Source organism: Arachis hypogaea, chromosome 2, assembly GCF_003086295.3.
Source record: "Arachis hypogaea cultivar Tifrunner chromosome 2, arahy.Tifrunner.gnm2.J5K5, whole genome shotgun sequence".
In the NCBI taxonomy this organism is placed as follows: domain Eukaryota; kingdom Viridiplantae; phylum Streptophyta; class Magnoliopsida; order Fabales; family Fabaceae; genus Arachis; species Arachis hypogaea.
This window is the reverse complement of record NC_092037.1, coordinates 66,389,407-66,409,689: the sequence shown is the minus strand read 5'-3', so window position 1 is coordinate 66,409,689 and position 20,283 is coordinate 66,389,407. Positions and strand designations below refer to the sequence as shown.

The 20,283-nt window shown below is 31.3% G+C and overlaps 1 non-coding gene and 2 pseudogenes across 1 annotated transcript; 1 reads left to right on the top strand and 2 right to left on the bottom strand.

The window, feature by feature from the left end:
- The first annotated feature begins 3,109 nt into the window (after window positions 1–3,109).
- LOC112726408 (LRR receptor-like serine/threonine-protein kinase ERECTA) lies at window positions 3,110–6,237 on the top strand (annotated as a pseudogene).
- Window positions 6,238–11,333: 5,096 nt separating this feature from the next.
- Window positions 11,334–14,978, bottom strand: LOC112746595 (3,9-dihydroxypterocarpan 6A-monooxygenase-like; annotated as a pseudogene).
- A 4,845-nt stretch (window positions 14,979–19,823) lies between these two features.
- On the bottom strand, window positions 19,824–19,927 carry LOC112763663 (small nucleolar RNA R71). Its single transcript, XR_003182915.1, has one exon. It is a non-coding gene; the product is annotated as a small nucleolar RNA R71 (small nucleolar RNA).
- Between the last annotated feature and the right edge of the window lie 356 nt (window positions 19,928–20,283).

The window sequence follows — 20,283 nt, the reverse complement described above, 5'->3', positions numbered from 1 at the left end:
AATCAAATAACAGAGAGAGCCATTGCTTAGAGACGCATTTGAATTGAAAAACGGATTTCACTGGTAACCTTAAGAAAATTTCTCTTAACAATTTCGTTGGGAGATCCATAGGAGAAAGCTGCTGCTTTTTTTTAGTGTCCATTTATGGTTTGTTTCTGAAATGCAAATGAATATATACAGACATACATATAGATGAAGACCAATGAGCCCTTAAATAGACATCAAATCTGTTGTGGATTAAATCAACAAGGAGCTGAAGTTTAATTAGATTTTGTTTTAGACAATTCAAAATACCTATTTTTTAAACCTTATAATTCATCTATATAATAGATTACCTATTTTTTAAAATTATTCTTTTCCAGGAAATTTAAATTACCTACAATGATATACACATCGTGTTCAAATTTCACTTAATCCTCGTTTCAGTATAGATCCTAAGCTATTCATTTCACAGTAGCTTAGTAGCAAATGGATTATTATATATAGATTGTTAACTCTCCAAAACAAAATCTTTTCAGAGACATTCAGAGAAGCTCAAAACTTTCATCTTCTATTTTTTCATTTGCCCGGATTTAGTCACTACTATTATGCTTGAAAGTTGAAACATTTCAAAATAAATAAATAACATTAATGACAATTATGATAACTAATAAATAATAGTAATTACTAAAACAAAAAACACATTGTTAGTGATAGAGCAAAGTAAAACAGATTTCATTAGTAGTAAAGACAGCAAGAAGCACACACCTTGTTGAAGAAATACATCTCTTCTGCTACCATTTTTGTTTTTCTACAAACAGACCAGCATGAATTTTATAACTACCGTTTTTTATAAATTTTATGTATAGCAAAATAGAGAAGGTTAGAGAGTTTAAGGTGGGAAAAAGGCTTGTATGAAGAGTAAAGACTTGTGAAAGAAAATACAAAAGTACAAGATCAGTAAGTAAATTGGAAGTGGTCCTTCCATTATTTTTCTCAAATAAGTTCAAACTCACTATAACAAGTCACCAAGATTAGAATTAGGGATCAAATCACCAAAAACACTAGAACAAAAAAGGGAAAGGAAAGAGGCAGCATTATATCGACTATGATGGCGGTATAGATGAACGCAAAAAGAGAGGAACACGATTTTTGCCATCTCCGAACTACTTTTTCAGCCCCTTATCCGATGTCTCCCATTCCAGTCGCCAAGATTTCCGCAATTCCGTGGCCTTAGCAATGATGCCGATTGTGAAGCTGGTGCTGCCTTCAAACTATACAACGATGATGGTGACGGAAGCGATTTACAGCCTCTGCTGCCAGCTATTACAAAATTTCTGTTAGGTTCATGATTTGATTGGCTTTTGGAGTAGTGAGAGAAAGATTAAAAACAAGTTTAAAATTAATATACACAGCAACAAGTTTAACCAAAAATTAGGATTCAAAACATAAAAAGATGCTAAAATAGAATAGAGAAAGAACAGTAGAATCATCTGTACCTGCAGAATAATGCCAAAAATGAGAATCTTACAAAAAACACGAGCAGTGATAATCGAACAGTGACCGGCGATGATGAACACGAGCAGAGAGAATCGAAACTCAATGAGAAGAGGAGTACAGGATTGAACCTCAACGAGCAGACAATTGAAGCTCAACGAGGAGCAGAGGATTGAAGCTCAATGAGCAGAGAATCGAAGCTCAACGAGCAGAGAATCGAAACTCATTTGCGAGCAGAGAAGATCGAAGCTCATTCGCGAGCAGAGAAGATCGAAGCTCAACGATCGAATCACATTCGCGAGCAAAGATTGAGATCGAAGCTCAATAAAGGAACGCGCATCATCATCGAATTGATTGAAGAACCAGAGAGGAACGAATCATTTGGAATGGATTGTGGTTATGGATTTCATTAAGGTTGGGTTTTGCTAGGAACGAGAGACTCTTATTTCTTTCTTTTTTCCATTTTTCTCCACATAATAGTTAGCCTTGTCGTTTGGGTTATTTTTATTTTTTTAAAAAATATTAAAAATTTTAGACAACACTTGAGAAGTGAAGTTTAAAATAAATTCAAAGACAACTCTTAAAAAAAGCAAGATATTATTTTTATAATGATTGTTTTTGTACATTTAATAGAGCAACACTTAATAAGTGTCTCCTAATTTATCAATAGCATCACTTATAATGTGTTGATTAAAAATTCATTGTTATAATGCTATTTTATTACTACTAGTATAAAAAGTTACCTATATATATATTAGGCAACATTTTTTAAATGTTATCTTAAACATATATTGCAATAGCCAATAAATATTGTAGTGACATCACTTTTATTTTAACTAATAAGCTAAATATCTTGAATCTTGTAGTAATGTATCGTATAACAAACTAGTTGGTGTTATCCCCACAAGCGATAACTTTTCAAGGTTCCCTCCTAACAAGTAATGATCATTTACACTTGATTCTTATGTAGTAAATGTGGTAATCACCATGTTTTCTTCCCCTCATTGATACAAACTTCTTTTGACAGTTTCATTAGAAACCCTGATCTTTGTGGCAATTGGTTGAATTCACCTTGTCGTGTTAATTGTAAACTCCGGGTAATTAGTAAATAATTAACCAATAAATTAATTATTATTTAAAGAAATCAAAAAATAAATTTTATAGTTTAATGAAGTAAAAATAATTAAAATATGAATTTTGACACTAATTTTAAAGATTTTGGCCTAAAACTAGACCAACAGGCCAGACCGATTGAACCGAACCCAAACCAACCCAAGGCCCATCCTATAAACCACCAAAAAGGAGATTTCTCCCTTTCTCTCCTATGAGATATATACTCTGAGAAGAGAGATTTACGTAAAGGAAAAAAGAACCCTAACGTCTCCGAAATTCAATCGTCTGTAACTTTCAATCTGGAGTTCCGATTGACAAGTCGTTAGTGGCCACGTGTTTGTCTCAGAATTCTCTTCAATTCTATCTAAAAAAAGTGGTAAGAAATTATCATTTCTCTCCTAGTTCTCCCTCTTCTCAATTTTGTGATTTTAGGGGGTTTGGGTATTGAGGAATTGAATGATTTTGATGGTTTAGGTGAACTCTAGTAACAGATAATCACTAGGATTTGTTTAATAGATCCATGGGTAAGGTAAGAAATTGTTAAACCCTTGTGAATCATTAAATTAGTGAATTCTATGATGATTATAGTGATATTATGTGAAATAGATTGTGTTCTGGTTGATTTGGGGTTCAATTAGGTAGCTTGGAATGAAATCCGGGTGATTAAGCTTGAGAAATTGACATTTGAAAGCTTGAAGCTTGTGAAATGAGAGGTTTTTGAGGTGTTCTGAGTTTAGGGAGGAATCGGGTAAGGTATGGTCTTGGTTTCTCATAGATAATATATAATATTTCGTAAAAACATCGGCTAGATGACCATACGATAAGTTGTATGATATGGAAGGTTGAGATTTAGTAATTCGTTGTTGGAAATTATTGAGAGGATGGTTGAAATGCATGATGAATGATTATTAGTGATTATGAATAATGATGATGAAAATGATATTGGATTATAATGATGAACTTTGAAATGAATATTGAATGTGATAAATAATATTGATAGTAAATGATGATGAGTGGTTTGGATGGGACCCGAGAAAGGTGGCTAAGTCCGAGTTTTAGGGGAGGTGCTGCCGAAATTTTGTGAGAATTTTGGGAAGTTTTGTATTGGTTAATTTGGATGGAAGAATAGTTTATTTGATTAAGATTGAATGAATGTATGCTTGTGATACCTGGGCAGTAGAAATAATAGTGGTTCGTCCTGCTTGCTCCAGGTCAATGTTTGAGATACCTGGATAGTAGCAAGGATTGTGGTTCGTCCCGCTTGCTCCAGGTTAAGCTTATAAACACCTACCTGGGTAGTAGCAGCAGTAGTGCTTATTCCACTTGCTCCGGGTTGAGCGGGTAGTAGCAAATGGGGATTATGGCTCAACCCCACTTGCTCCGCGAAGGGTGTTTTTGTCCATGATTAGCTATCAGGACATGTTGGGGTTGACTATATAACCGAGAGATGATATCATCAGCCATAGGGCAAGCATACATCATATACATATGTGTGTTTTGTTTGATTTTGCATTAATTGGGCTTGCCTAAGTGATTATTATGCTTACCTGCTATATTTGCTACCTGCTGTATCTATATCCTACTTGTGTTTGCTTTGTCTATATTGTTTGTCTGTGCATCGGGGTTTTGGGGGACTGGAGAAAGGTGAAAATTAGGGCTTAGGTTTGAAAGGAATTAAAAATAAGAACCTTAGATAACCTACCCTATTTATGGCTTTCAATTTATAAACTTTAAGATTTAAATCTGAGTGTCGAAGTTCTAGAAATGCCTCTGGCTTTCATGAGACTTTATATATTATATATGTAGGCACCATTACCATACTGAGAACTTCCGATTCTCATTCCATATCTATGTTGTTGTTTTCATATGCAGGTTGAGATGTGCCTCAGTGAACATCTGGAGGTTTCTCTGGCAAGCAAAGTTGGGAAGTTATATTTTGGGATTGTCTATTATGTCTTTTTTGTTCATAGATTCTCCTATGTATATATAGAGATATATGATCTTTAATCCTCTTAAAGACTTTTTGGAGAACTAGATATTTTCTTTATGCATGTTGGGTTATCTTGGGATATATATACTTATGCTTATATATGTATTTATACTCTGGCTAGCCTTAGCTTCGCAGGTTGAGTTCGGAGCTTGATATTCTATATTTTGGTACTCAACTCTTTGTATATACTCATGTCTTACCCTTATCTTTTTTCTGGTTTTACGTTTACGAGTGTAATGCGTTTTTCTTTTTGCAATTTTTGCTTAAACCTTTCTTCAAGGCTCTTAGTTACAAATTTCTTCAACTATATCTACGTATATATTTTATTCTTAGAGGTCATAATACCTTACCACCTCTATTTTATGACTTAATCGTAAAGTTCTGTGTGGTAGAGTGTTACATTAATCACCCTACGGAGCAAGGTAAGAACAACTTCCTAACAGGAAATGTAATTCTTTAGAAGATATTCTTTGATTATTGTACCTTGGTTAGTAGTGTTTTGAGATTTCGAGTTGTTTGTAATAGATTGTGATCTTAGTATAATATCATTGATCATATTTCTATGTTTGTTTGGTAGCTGTTAATCATGTGAAAAACATGTGAAATAAGCTAATATATGTTATTTATCACGCAACAACATTATCTAAGGCAGCTATTCTAGGAATTACTCTTGGTGGCCTTGTAATCCTCCTTATGATATTGCTCGTAGCATGTCAGCCATACAATCTATCTTTTTCCGGATGGATCACTCAACAAACTAGGTAAATTCATCTTAGTTGAGTAGATGATCGAAATTTCATCTTAGTTGTAAATTGGCATGGCTCATTTTATGAGTGTTTGTGATGATTAATGTATAGTGATAGTGTTTTTATCATTCTACCACTGACACATAAGCTTAATTGGTAGTTAGTTTCTCTCCTCCAAAACTAGTGATTCTTCATATGAATATGGCACTTCATGTGTACGAGGATATCATAGGATGACTGAAAACCTGAGTGAGAAGTACATTATTTGATATGGTGCATCAGCACAGTTTACAAATGTGTTCCAAAAAATTGCAAGACAGTGGCTATCAAGAGGCTCTATTCTCACTATCAACAATGCTTGAAAGAATTTGAGACCGAACTGGAGACTGTCGGAAGCATTAAGCACCAAATCTTGTTAGTCTCCAAAGATACTCTTTATCCCTATATGGCACCTTCTGTTTTATGACTACATGGAAAATGGTAATCTGTGAGATCTTCTTCATGGTAATCTGATAACAAATTCTTTAGAAAATGCTTTTGGTTCATGCTGTATGTGCTTACTTTGTTATGTTTATTCTTTTCAGGAGCTAGCAATGCAAGAAGAAGAAGTTCAATTGGGATATGCATCTAAAGATAGCGCTTGGAGCAGCACAAAGGCTTGCCTATCTACATTACGATTGTAGTCCTCGGATCATCCACAGGAATGTGAAATTATCAAACATTTTGCTGGATGGAGACTTTGAGCCCCATCTCACTAATTTTGGCATAGCCAAAGTTCTTTGCCCCTCAAAGTCGCATACTTCGACTTACATAATGGGCACAATTGGCTACATAGACCTTGAGTATGCTAGAACCTCCTGACACACCGAGAAATCCGATGTGTATAGCTATGGTTTATGTTTTGAATTATAATAATTGATGTATCAATACATTTTGTTGATGTATGGTTGTTACTTATTATTATAGTTGATGTATTAATACACTTTGTTTATGTTTTGAATTATATTGACTTACTTGTTTACAGTACTTTTCTTTTAGTTTGATAATACGATGAACTTGTTTAAATTTATATTTATTTTGGATGAAATCAGGTTTATTTTGTAATAAAACAATCTAAAAAAATGCTATTTTACCTTATTGACGGATTTACAGACGGATTTTTCGTCTGTATTTCAGAATTGGAAATGCTTTTCCAGGCTCAATTACCAACGGAAAATCTATTGAAAAATCAAACGGTTTAAACGAAATTGAAGTGACGAATACCGAGAAAAATCTGTCGATAATGAAAAAATCTGTCAATAAATTATCGACAGAAAATATGTTGAAAAATCTTATGGTTTTTTGGCAAAAGAAGGGACCATTACCGAGAAAAATTTATCGTTAACGGAAAAAAATTTGTCGATAAATTACCAACAGAAAAAATCCGTTAGTAAGTAATTTTCGATGAGACTTTTATAGAAGGATAAAATCTGTCAATAATTTTATCGATAACAAAAAATTCATTGATTAAAGAGACTAAATTTATCTATAAATTTATCTGTAATAAATAATTTTATCTGTAATAAATAAATTTATCTGTAATAAATAATTTTTTAGTTATATCTTAAAAGCTTTATGTAATTTAAAAACATATTAAAACTTATCATCAATCAAATATCAAGATATTGTTATAATTTGTCTAAAAAATAATATATATACATATATAGCACGTTCTCATATTTCAAAAATAAAATTAAAATTAGTGTACCATGTATTCTTTGTTATACTATGTCCTATCTCTATATCGTGCTTAATAGACTACTGCATACCTAACAAATAATAATAATAATAATAATAATAATAATAATAATAATAATAATAATAATAATTTTATTATTATTATTATTATTATTATTATTATTATTATTATTATTATTATTATTATTAAGAATTTGATCATAATTATTGAATTCATAAAAAATTAGTAATTCTATAATTTATTGGAATAAACAAGCTGTTAAGTTTATTTAAATATGTAAATTTTTTAATTTGCGGTACACTGATAACAATGAGGTTGAATTTACACTTATAATACCATGCCTTCTAAATTTATTACGATAAGGGTATCTAATGAAGTGAAATTTTTAGTTTTATTATTTTTATTATCATATTTTATAATTTTTATAAACACTCAATTTTATTATTTTCTTCAAGTGTCTCTCTTCCAAAATTTATGGATTTCTATTCCAAAATTTTTATATTTATTTTAAAAATTTTGTTTTTTTTATTTTTTTCTTTTATTTGTTTTTTTTTTCACAAGTTTTTTAAAAATATAAAAAAAAAATAAAAAAAGATAATATGTAGAAGAAGATGTGAAAAAAAAAGACATAAAATAAAAGACGAGGAAAAGAATACACAACGAAAAAAAAAGAAGAATGAGAAAAAAACAGAAGTAGAGTACATGGTTGATTTTTAATTGGTTGGTTACATTGGATGAAACACATATGTCAAAGAAAAAACAATAAATGATAATTATAAGGTGGAAATTCAGGTGTATTCGACTTTAGGTGAAGTTAAATATTGAGAGCTATTTGATAAAAATTTAGTCAAATAAGTCAAATCATTTAACGGTTCTGAATTATCAAGTTCACGTAAAGTATAATACACCTGAATTTTCACCTTATTATAAATATTTGGTTAAACTTAAATAAAAAACTGATTTGGTCACGTGTTTGATCGAATTTGATTAAAAGAAAGGACAGTGTCAAAAATAGTCAGAGGCGGAGCCTGATATATCACAAAGAGGGCAATGGCCGTTTCCAATCATCAATTTTTTTTTAATAAATTATACATCAATTTTAGTTTAGTTTTTTTTTATTTTTATTAACTATAAAATTTTTTTTATCCCTCCTTTAAAGTTAGTCTAATTTCGTTCCTAAAAATAATATTGTATGCATAAAATTATTTTACATACCAATTTTTCAAGGAATAACAAAATTTTGTATTGGTATGGATGCATTTATCCTTATAATCTCATGCATCTCAGAGTATTGGCACATGAGCCAGGGAATAGGTGATCCAAGCTTTTTGTGAAGTGATGGATATTCTTAGGAAAGTCTTTGTGGTGTTCATATACAACAAAGAAAGCAAAGTGTCTTTTTCATACACTTTTCTCATACTCATGCACGATTCATGAAAGTATAAATCTATTATTGAATTAATCTCAAGATTATTCACCCACATAAATAATATTATTATATTTTTTATTTTTTAAATTTACTAATACATTTACAAAGAATAAAAGAATATCTAATAACCATTTAATACATTTTTTCATTCATTTGAAAAAATAATTAAAGTATATGAATTTTAAGTCCGTTGAGTTTGAAAAACTTAAAATATAATGATGATTAAATATTATTAATTAAAAAAATTGTTAATTTGATTTTTGTTTTCAATTATTTGTTTAATGATTTTGTTTAATGTGCATAGTTTTGTTTATTGGACCAAAGTCACATAAGCCTAAATTGATGTATGATTTAATTTGTTTTGTGTCAAATTGGATCATTCAAATTGTTGAGGTTTGAATTGAAGAAAAGCCCAAACTTCAGGCCCATTTTGATAAAACAAAATGATGAAGAAAGTGGCCCAAAAATATCATACGTTGATCACAAAACAAAGAGGTCCAATTTTGTTGAAGCATGATTTGGTTATCTATTCACTTTGGTGGATTCAAAATTTTAATTAAATTGAATGCATGTATTGGTTAATGAATTTAAATTATAATTAAAATAAAACTCATGCATTGGTAACCGAAAGAGTGAATTAAATTTGATTTAGCAAGCATTGAATGCTCCAAATGTTATTCTATTCCATGTGGAATGTGAGTGAAATTTTAATTCATTTAATTATACTTTGAAAGCTTTTTTTTTCTTCTCTCTCCTCTCTCTCTTTGTTTTGGTCATGTCAATAGAAAAGAAGAAGATAGAAGTTATCAGAGAAAGGCAGTGAAGTTATGAAAAAACAAAAAGGATAGGATAATGACCTTTGCAAAAAGAAGATCTAAAGTATGGCGTGGATAAAATCTTTGTCTTTGAAGGAAAGATTTCAAGCAGAAGCTTCAAAATCTTCATGCCAAGAATAGAAGCAATCGGCCTCGGTCAGAGAAGAAGATCTCAGTGGTAAAGCTCATTTCCATTTTTGTTCATTCAAGACAGGAGATAGCTTCTGGAGCTACGTGGAGGAAGAAGCAAATATGGAAAGGAAGGAGCTATCAATGATCAAGGATTCATCAAGGATCAGAATTCATTCTTGGGGCCAAGTCAAGATGAAAGACTCAAATTGATGAAGCTTGATGAGAAGGGATAAGAGAGAGGTACATACATGTTGATTTGCTTTCAGTTTTCCCTCTCTTTTTTCTCTGTCCGAACCGGCTTTGTGTTGGAGAAGCAGATGGTGGCTTGGTTGAACCGGTTTCAACCTTGGAAGTTTCCCCTTCTATAATAAGGGTGAATGGCCAAGGCTTGAGATAAGGAGAGAAAGCACAGAGTTCTCATAGCTACCCTAAGCTAACAGAAGTTGTTCTTCTTCAATGTGTTACATTTTGTTTTCTTTTCTTTAGTTTTGTCTGTCTGAGTCTCATGGTGAAAAAGACAAACAGAGTGGGTTTGTAAGAAAAAGCCAGTGAGAGAAAAAAGACAAATAGTACAAAATTAAAGAAAAAGTCATAGATGTCTAAGAGTTCTTTTGTACATCTGTGTTGTATTTCATGATTCTGTGGAGATTTCCTTGCAAGTTGGGTTAGCACTTTGAGGTTGAAAACTTGGCAGTTGTCCAAGTCAAGTTCAGTTTTGGGAATAAATTCTGGACTTGTCCCGGATAGGAATGGGTAGTTCATAGGGAAGAATTGGTGTATGTAATCAATTGATTGTAGTAAAATTCCGTCATTGTTGTGATTGAGACTAGATGTAGACTGCATTACACTTAGCAGCTGAACCAGGACACTTTTGGATGTGATTCTCTCTTCTACTCCATTTCTGTTTCTGTTGCGTAGGAGACAAAATTAAAAAATATCTCCTAACCGGTTACGAGACAAAAAATGTCTTTTGACTTGTTATAAGACAAAAAGCAAAAATATCTCCTAAAATTATTTTAAAGAGCAAAAAGTAATTTTTAAAAAAAGAGGCTAAGATTTAACCCCCTTCTCTTAATCATTGATTACCATAAAAGTCTTTATATAAAAAAAAAATATGAGAACATACTTAATTATTAAAAAATTATTATTGACTATGATCAACTAAGTATGAGTTATAATAGAGTTAATAAAACTTTTAAAAGGTTCAACTTGCTAGTTGCTACATTAGTTTTTTTTATAAACTTAATGACTCATGAGTATAATATATATCTAGTAACTATTGTTGATTACTTTTAACTTATTTTTAGTATATAGTCAAATTTTGTAACTTATATTTAACTATTAGGGAAAGTATGAGAAGGCAATGGAATATTTGTATAATGTGTACAATGGAGGTTTATGGAGTATTAAATATATAATCATTATTGTTATCTTTTCTCATCAGTTGAAGCTTTTGGGATAAGTTATATCATGACATGGTATTAGAGTGTTAGATTCGAAAAGTCAAGAGTTTGATCTTTGGTGAACCCAAAGTCAATTTAAATTTTTGGAATGATGTTTATTATCCATAGTACTCAGATGTTTATTCTAGATAGTATGAGGGATATTCATTTTGTAACTCAATAGTTCATTGTTATTCTAAATAATATAGGAGATGTTCATTTTATAACTCAATAGCTCATTGTACAAATAGTCCATTGTCTCCCTAGCGGATCCTAACTATTATATTCTAAACGCTTCTACTACGTTGTAAGCAACTTGTAACATTTTTAAATTCTTTAAGATTTTATAAAAAATACCATGATTTATCATTTGATCATCATTATCCAAATTATATTTTGACTTTTAAACTTGGCAACGAAGATGTTTTTCGGTTCTTCTAACATGATGGTGATTATGCAAATTGATTTATTGATTATTGCGATGATTTCATAATAACATGTTCTAATTATAATTAAAAAAACAACTATTTTCCAAATTCTTATTTTGCACTAAGCACAATAATCATCTACACAGAATCAATAGAAGGAAGGACATTAAAGCGAGGCACAGGGACACAAATTAAAGGATGAGCTCTTGGAACTGTCATGCCAGGTTTCTCTTCCATACTAACAACCCCATCAACCTTCCATTCAAAACACTGAATCATGGCAGCAAGATTACTAGGCACAATTTGAAGTGCTAGTGAAGCTCCAGGGCACACTCTTCTTCCAGTTCCAAATGGCATTAGTTGAAAATATTGCCCCCTGACATCCAATTGTCTTTCTTCAATGAACCTCTCTGGCCTAAACTCCAGAGGGTTCTCCCAAATCTTAGGGTCCCTACCCATAGACCACAGGTTAATAAACAATAAGGACTTTGATGGAATTTCATAGCCGCAAACATTAGAGATTTCAGTTGATTGCCTCCCTAAAAGTGGTGCCGGAGGATGAAGCCTTAGTGTTTCTTTAACTATGGCTCGCAAGTAAGGAAGGTTTGGAAGATCTGATTCTTCTATTATTCTGTTTCTTCTTGTTACTGAATCAATCTCTTGTCTTGCTTTTTTCATTACATGTGGGTTGTTGATTAACTCAGCAAAAGCCCATTCAATGGTGATAGCTGAGGTGTCTGTTCCTGCCATGAATAAGTCCTGTATACACCACATACATACTATGTATAAATTAAAATTTATGTATAAGATAATTATCTACTTCTATATGAGGTTTTTTATGATAGGAATATATTCTATTTCAATCATGTTAATCTATATATTTTTTAGTTATATTAAATATATATTAAAATCAACTATTAAAATCAGTTATTAGTATGAAATATATATTAGAATATAAATATATATTAAAAATAAATTAAATGATACATATATTTATATATAAATATATTAATAGTTAATTTAATTTTAGTATATAAATAATAATTTTTTTCTATTTTAACCATTAATAATATATATAAACGACCTTAAGCTTCCTCATTATCTATGTCATTTTCTTTCGGTGAAAATGAAAAACTTTAAGTGGTTTCTTCTTCATACATGATGTAGTTTTTGTTTGTATGTACCGTTTTTGTTTATAGTTTTATAATTAACCATTTATATATTCCCTACCTTTTACATCATATAATGGAGTGGGGCTCTCCTCCATAAATAGTCTGAGTTACATGACGTAGTTTTTATTTGAACCATTTTGCGTGTGTGAATAAATTTGTTTTATTAATAATAATAATAATAAAAAGACAATTCAATATAGTGGCAATTATTGCGTACTAAATTGCTAGTATCACTTCAAGACAAGAGTTTATCAATCGTTTTGTTTTCAAGGGCCGATTCTAAGAATCGATTTGCTAAAGGTTTTTTCTTTTTGAAAGTAAAGTAGCTTATTAAAATTGATTTCATAAGGATAATTTTTTAAAAATTACAACATATATATTTAGTAAATTAAATTAGAAATAATTTTTAATAAACATAAATAACAATAATTATGTTTAATAAAATCATTTTTAGAATTTAAATAAATTTAAATCAATTATATTACGTATACACTAAAATTAATAATTAAAAATAACTACTAATATAATATATATTAGAATAAAAAATACACATTAAAAATAAATTAAATAACATATATATACGTTTATACATAAATACATAGTAATTAATTTTAGTAGCTAATTTTAATATACAAATTAAATAATATTTTTTAATCTAAATAGATACAAATATAAAGTTACAAGTACAAGCACAAACAAGTGTAAATGATCTTTTTAATCAACTAAACACACAGATGAAGCATTTGTTGTTTTCGAAAGTATTTTTTTTTAAAAAACTTTTACCAAACTAAATTTAGCTAATTCATTATATATAATTTTTAGTATTTTTTATATTTAGTGATTGAAAAAATATCACGCAAGTATTTTGTTGGTCATCATTAATGGTTTAGAATAATCTACAATTATTTTTACAGATTTTAACTACAAAAATGTTATTTGTATTAAATTTTTATGTATGTTTTTCCTTTTTTACTATAAGTTTATAATTAAATATACACTTTTTTATATTAAATATAGTTTTTCGTTATACTAATTAACTTATTTGTTAAAAATATATAAACATAATCAGGAGCAGAGCTATGTAGTAGGAAAGAAAAGTATTAAACTCCCTAATTTTAATTTTTTACATGTAAATTATATATAAATTTTAATTTAAATTCCTTTTAAAATTTAATTTTATTTTTATTTTATTATATAAATATTTTTTATTTTCTCTAATATTTCATCTAATTCCGGCGCTAAACATAATACTTATATTATCTTTTGGTCACCTTAACCTATATACACCTCAGTTTTTAGAAAAAAGAAAAGAAATTATATCAAAATGAAACTCTAGATGAAAGCTATATGTAAATGAAAATAATTGTTAATGGAAGTCATAATATATAATAAAAAAATATTATTTATATAATAAAATTAATTACTATATATTTATATATAAATATATATTATTTCTTATTTTATTATATATTTTATATTTTAATATATATTTATATTAGTGACTTAATTTTAATATTCAGCTAATATAATTGTATATAATAAAATATGCTTACTTACCAATATGAAAGCTTTGATATTTTCTCTGCTCAATTCTATCTCGTCATTCCTCTTATCTTCATATATTTCCAGCAAAATATCAAGCAAGTCCCTCACTCTTCCACGTTCATCACTTTCTCCTTCTTCTTTCCTTTTCTTCCTTGCCAATTCATGCTCCTTTATTACCCTCTCTATCATCGAATCAAACCTATCCAAAATCCCCTTAAGCCTCTTATTCATCCCTTGCAAGTCCCAATTCTTAAACAACCAAATAAAATCCGAAACATTAAACTTTCCAGCAAGCTCAGCAGTGTCTTTCACCATCTTCCTCATAACTTCTGCATCATCACCGTTCCCACCTTCCTCGCAACAAGTCACGCTCATGGTCATTCTCGAAATTACGCTGTTGGTGAGAGACAAAAGCTCGGCACCAACATCCATGGCCTCGCCAGCTTCTCCCTTTTTCTGCAAGACTCTGAGGAGTCTCCTGCTTTCTCAAAAGGAGAAGCTGGTCGAGTGTTCGTTGACCGAGAAGCTCTGACATGCAGAGCTTCTTCATGAACTTCCAGAAGCTTCCATAAGGCGCAAACAAGAAACCCTTTGAGCCGTAAGACAAGTAATGAACGGCAGAGCTTTTGAAACGATTGATGAAGGTAGTTTCGTGTGTTTTGAGGAACTCTTTCGCGATTTCCGGGGTGGTGACCACCACACAAGGGAGTGAGCCGAGGTAGATTTGCATGATGGATCCATACCGGGATGAGAGGCTGTGGAAGCTTTGGTGTGGTAATGAAGAGATTAAGTGAAGGTGTCCGATGATAGGTAGTGATGGTGGACTTGGTAGTAAGTTTTGGTGACCGTTTTTCTTGCGGTTTCTTGTGAGAATGACTCGAACAATAATGGTGGAGATAAGCCAGATGAGGAAAAGTTGGATGTAACCTTGGAAATCAAAAGCAACGGCCATAGATGAAGCTCTCTTGGAATGGAAGAAAATGTGAGAGCGAGTTTGATATTGGTATGATGATAAGAAAAAAGAGATTAGGATTTATAATATTATAAGATATTATATCATGAAAGTAACTACATGGAAATAGAAACGAAGACTTCACTGTATGCAATAAAATAATCCAATAGAAACAAAGGATACTCTTACTTGGGATATTGTATATGAGATTTTCTTTTAACGTGTGAAGATAAATGAATGCCCGAGCGAGTGTCTAATAAACGTGATGTGACACAAGACCGAATCTAGTTATATAGTAATTAAAAAAAAAAAGAGTAAAGTGCCAAATTCGTCGAATTTTTATTTTAATAAATAAAATAAATATGATAATTACTGAAACAAATATTTTTAAAAATATTTACTAAAATAATTTTTTTTATCTTGTTCACACTATAAACGAAATAAGATACGTAGACATGACACGTGTATATCTTATTTATAGTGTAAACGAGATAAGGTACGTAGACATGACACGTAAACGAGATAAGGCTTGGAGACGTCTTTAAATAGATGTCGTTCACAAGCTTTGACCGGGTCTTAGTTTAAACTTTTCAACAATTTTCTCGTCTCTTTTACTCCTTTCTAACCATATTATCAATAAATACGATGATGGCGCGCGCAATTGGTAACAATGGAGATATCAACAGGTTGAAGGAGACTTCGCATTATATCGAGGCAGCCGACTTTGAGGTTAATTCTTTTGTATTGAATTTTGTACAATCCTATTGATGAGCGGATAATTTATACGCTTTTTGGCATTGTTTTTAGGTAGTTTTTAGTATGATCTAGTTACTTTTAGGGATGTTTTCATTAGTTTTTATGCTGAATTCACATTTCTGGACTTTACTTTGAGTTTGTGTGTTTTTCTGTAATTTCAGGTATTTTCTGTCTGAAATTGAGAGACCTGAGCAAAACTCTGATAAGAGGCTGACAAAGGACTGTTGATGCTGTTGGAATCTGACCTCCCTGCACTCGAAATGGATTTTCTGGAGCCACAAAACTCCAAATGACGCGCTCCCAACGGCGTTGGAAGGTAGACATCCAGAGCTTTCCAGCAATATATAATAGTTTATACTTTATTTGAGATTTGACGACGTAAACTGGCGCTCAACGCCAGTTCCATGCTGCATTCTGGAGTCAAACGCCAGAAACACGTCACGAACCAGAGTTGAACGCCCAAAACACGTTACAACTTGGCGTTCAACTCCAAGAGAAGCCTCAGCTCGTGGATAGATCAAGCTCAGCCCAATCACATACCAAGTGGGCCCCGGAAGTGGATTTATCCATCAATTACTTACTTCTGTAAACCCTAGTAGCTAGTTTAGTATAAATAGAACTTTTTACTAGTGTATTAGTAGTCTTTTGACCACGTTACATCTTTGGTCTCAGTTTTATTTTATTATTCATCTTAGGAGACTATTGATCACGTTTTAGGGGGCTGGCCATTCGGCCATGCCTGAACCTCTATCACTTATGTATTTTCAACGGTGGAGTTTCTACACACCATAGATTAAGGGTGTGGAGCTCTGCTGTACCTCAAGTTTTAATGCAATTACTACTATTTTCTATTCAATTCGATTTATTCCTATTCTAAGATATTCGTTGCACTTCAACTTGATGAATGTGATGATCCGTGACACTCATAATTATTCTCACCTATGAATGCGCGTGATTGACAACCACTTCCGTTCTACCTTAGGCCGGGCGCATATCTCTTGGATTCCTTAATCAAAATCTTCGTGGTATAAGCTAGAATTGATGGCGGCATTCATGGGAATCCAGAAAGTCTAACCTTGTCTGTGGTATTCCGAGTAGGATTCCGGGATTGAATGACTGTGACGAGCTTCAAACTCCTGAAGGCTGGGCGTTAGTGACAGACGCAAAAGAATCACTGGATTCTATTCCAACCTGATTGAGAACCGACAGATGATTAGCCGTGCTGTGACAGAGCATTTGGACTTTTTTCATTGAGAGGATGGGATGTAGCCATTGACAACGGTGATGTCCTACATACAGCTTGCCATGAAAAAGAATAAGAAGGATTGAATGGATGCAGTAGGAGAGCAGAGATTCAGAAGGAACATAGCATCTCCATATACCCATATGAAATTCCCACCATTGAATTACATGAGTAACTTTATCTTTATTTTATGTTTATTTACTATTATTTGATTTTCGAAATTCCATAATCAATTATTATCCGCCTGATTGAGATTTACAAGGTGACCATAGCTTGCTTCATACCAATAATCTCTGTGGGATCGACCCTTACTCACGTAAGATATTACTTGGACAACCCAGTACACTTACTGGTTAGTTGTGCGGAGTTGTGACAAAGTGTGATTCACGTTTGAGAGCACCAAGCCTTTGGAGCCATTGTTGATGATCACAATTTCGTCCACCAAGTTTTTGGCGCTGTTGCCGGGGATTGTTCGAGTATGGACAAATAACGGTTCATCTTGTTGCTCAGATTAGGTAATTTCCCTTTCAAAAACTTTTCAAAAATCTTTCAAAAAAATCTTTTTTATTCCAATTTTCGAAATTTTTTTTAAATAAATCATTCTATGGCTTCAAAACATTTAAGAATGGATTCCAGAGTTTCATGAAGCATGTTGAATCCTGGCTGGCTGCAAAGCCATATTCAAACTACTTTAGAATTGGTCTTCAACTAATCACCACAATGCATGTAATTCCATCCTAAAGCTGACTGGCTATTAAGCCATGTCCAACCCTTTAATTGGAGCTTTGGGCTAATATTGAAAGATTCCTGAAATTCTTCTTAAAGATTTTGAATTTCTTATTTTCTTTTTCTTTTTCCTATATGTTTTTCGAAAAAAAAAAATTTTCAAAATTTTTTCCCTTTATTTTCGAAAAATTTAGTAAGAAAATCCAAAAAATTCAATAAAATCATAAAAAACCAAAAATATTTTGTGTTTCTTGTTTGAGTTTTGAGTCAATTTTTAATTTTGGTGTCAATTGCATATTCATATTGTTCTTGCATTTTTTTCGAAAAATTCATGCATTCATGGTGTTCTTCATGATTTTCAACTTGTTCTTGGTAAGTCTTCTTGTTTGATCTTGATGTTTTCTTGTTTTTCATTTTTTTGTTGTTTATCATTGCATTTTTCGTTTGTTAGAGTCCATGCATTAAAGATTTCTAAGTTTGGTGTCTTGCATGTTTTCTTTGCATAAAAATTTTTTCAAAAATATGTTCTTGATGTTCATCATGATCTTCAAAGTGTTCTTGGTGTTCATCTTGACATTCATAGTGTTCTTGCATGCATCATGTGTTTTGATCCAAAATTTTCATGTTTTGGGTCATTTTTATGTTTTTCTCTCTCATCATTAAAGATTCAAAAAATCAAAAAAATATCTTTTCCTTAATTTTCTCATAATTTTCAAAAATTTGAGTTGACTTAGTCAAAAATTTTTAAAATTAGTTGTTTCTTACAAGTCAAGTCAAAATTTCAATTTTAAAAATCCTATCTTTTCAAAACTTTTTCAAAAATCAAATCTTTTTCATTTTTATCTTATTAATTTCGAAAACTTTAAAATTATTTTCAAAATATTTTTCTTAATTTTATTTCAAATTTTCGAAATTACACTAACAATTAATGTGATTGATTCAAAAATTTGAAGTTTGTTACTTTCTTGTTAAGAAAGGTTCAATCTTTAAATTCTAGAATCATATCTTTTAGTTTCTTGTTAGTTAAGTAATTAATTTTAATTTTAAAAATTAAATCTTTTTCAACCATATCTTTTTATCATATCTTTTTCAAAATTTTATCTTTTTCAAAAAATTTGATTTCAAAATATCTTATCTAACTTCTTATCTTCTTATCTTTTCAAATTTGATTTTAATATCTTTTTCAACTAACTATTTGACTTTTTGTTTATTTCTTATCTTTTTCAAAACCACCTAACTACTTTTCCCTCTTTAATTCTCGAAAATATCTCATCTCTTTTTCAAAAATTCTTTTTAACTGTTTTAAATTTTAATTTTAATTATATCTTATCTTTAATTTTTGAAAATCGTTAACTACTTTTTCAAAATTATTTTCAAATTCTCCTTCTCTTCTCTTATTCTATTTATTTATTTATTTACTAACACTTCTCTTCACCTCTCTTCATCTCCAATCACTGCCTCTATCCTCACCTTTGTGATTGGATTCTCCACTTTTATTCCTTTCTTCTTCTACTAATAATAAGGATCCTCTTTGTCCAAATATAGAGGATTCCTCTTCCTTTTCTTTTTCTCTTCTCTTTCATATGAGCAGGAACAAGGAAAAAGGCACTCTTGTTGAAACTGATCCTGAACCTGAAAGGACTCTGAAGAGGAAACTAAGAGAAGCTAAATTACAACAATCTAGAGGTAACCTTTCTGAAATTTTCGAACAAGAGAAGGAGATGGTAGCTAAACCCAACAACAATAATGGAAAGAGGATGCTTGGTGATTTCACTAAACCAACGTCCAAGTTTGATGGAAGAAGCATCACAATTCCTGCCATTGGAGCAAACAATTTTGAGTTGAAACCTCAATTAGTTGCTTTGACGGAACAAAACTGCAAGTTTCATGGACTTCCATCTGAAGATCCTTATTAGTTTTTAACTAAGTTCTTGCAGATTTGTGAGACTGTTAAGACAAATGGAGTAGATCCTGAAGTCTACAGGCTCATGCTTTTTTCTTTTACTGTAAGAGACAGAGCTAGGACATGGTTGGACTCACAACCAAAAGATAGCCTGGACTCAGGGGATAAGCTGGTCATGGCCTTCTTGGACAAATTCTTTCCTCCTCAAAAGCTGAGCAAGCTTAGAGTGGATGTTCAAACCTTCAAGCAAAAAGATGGTGAATCCCTCTATGAAGCTTGGGAAAGATACAAGCAGATGACCAAAAAGTGTCCTTCTGACATGTTTTCAGAATGGACCATATTAGATATATTCTATTATGGTCTATCTGAGTTTTTCAAGATGTCATTGGACCATTCTGCAGGTGGATCCATTCACCTAAAGAAAACGCCTGCAGAAGCTCAAGAACTTATTGACATGGTTGCAAATAACCAATTCATGTACACTTCTGAGAGGAATTCCGTAAATAGTGGGACGCCTTAGAGGAAGGGAGTTCTTGAGACTGATGCTCTGAATACCATATTGGCTCAGAACAAAGTGTTGACTCAGCAAGTCAATATGATCTCTCAAAGTCTGAATGGATGGCAAAATGCATCCAACAGTACTAAAGAGGCAGCTTCTGAAGAAGCTTATGATCCTG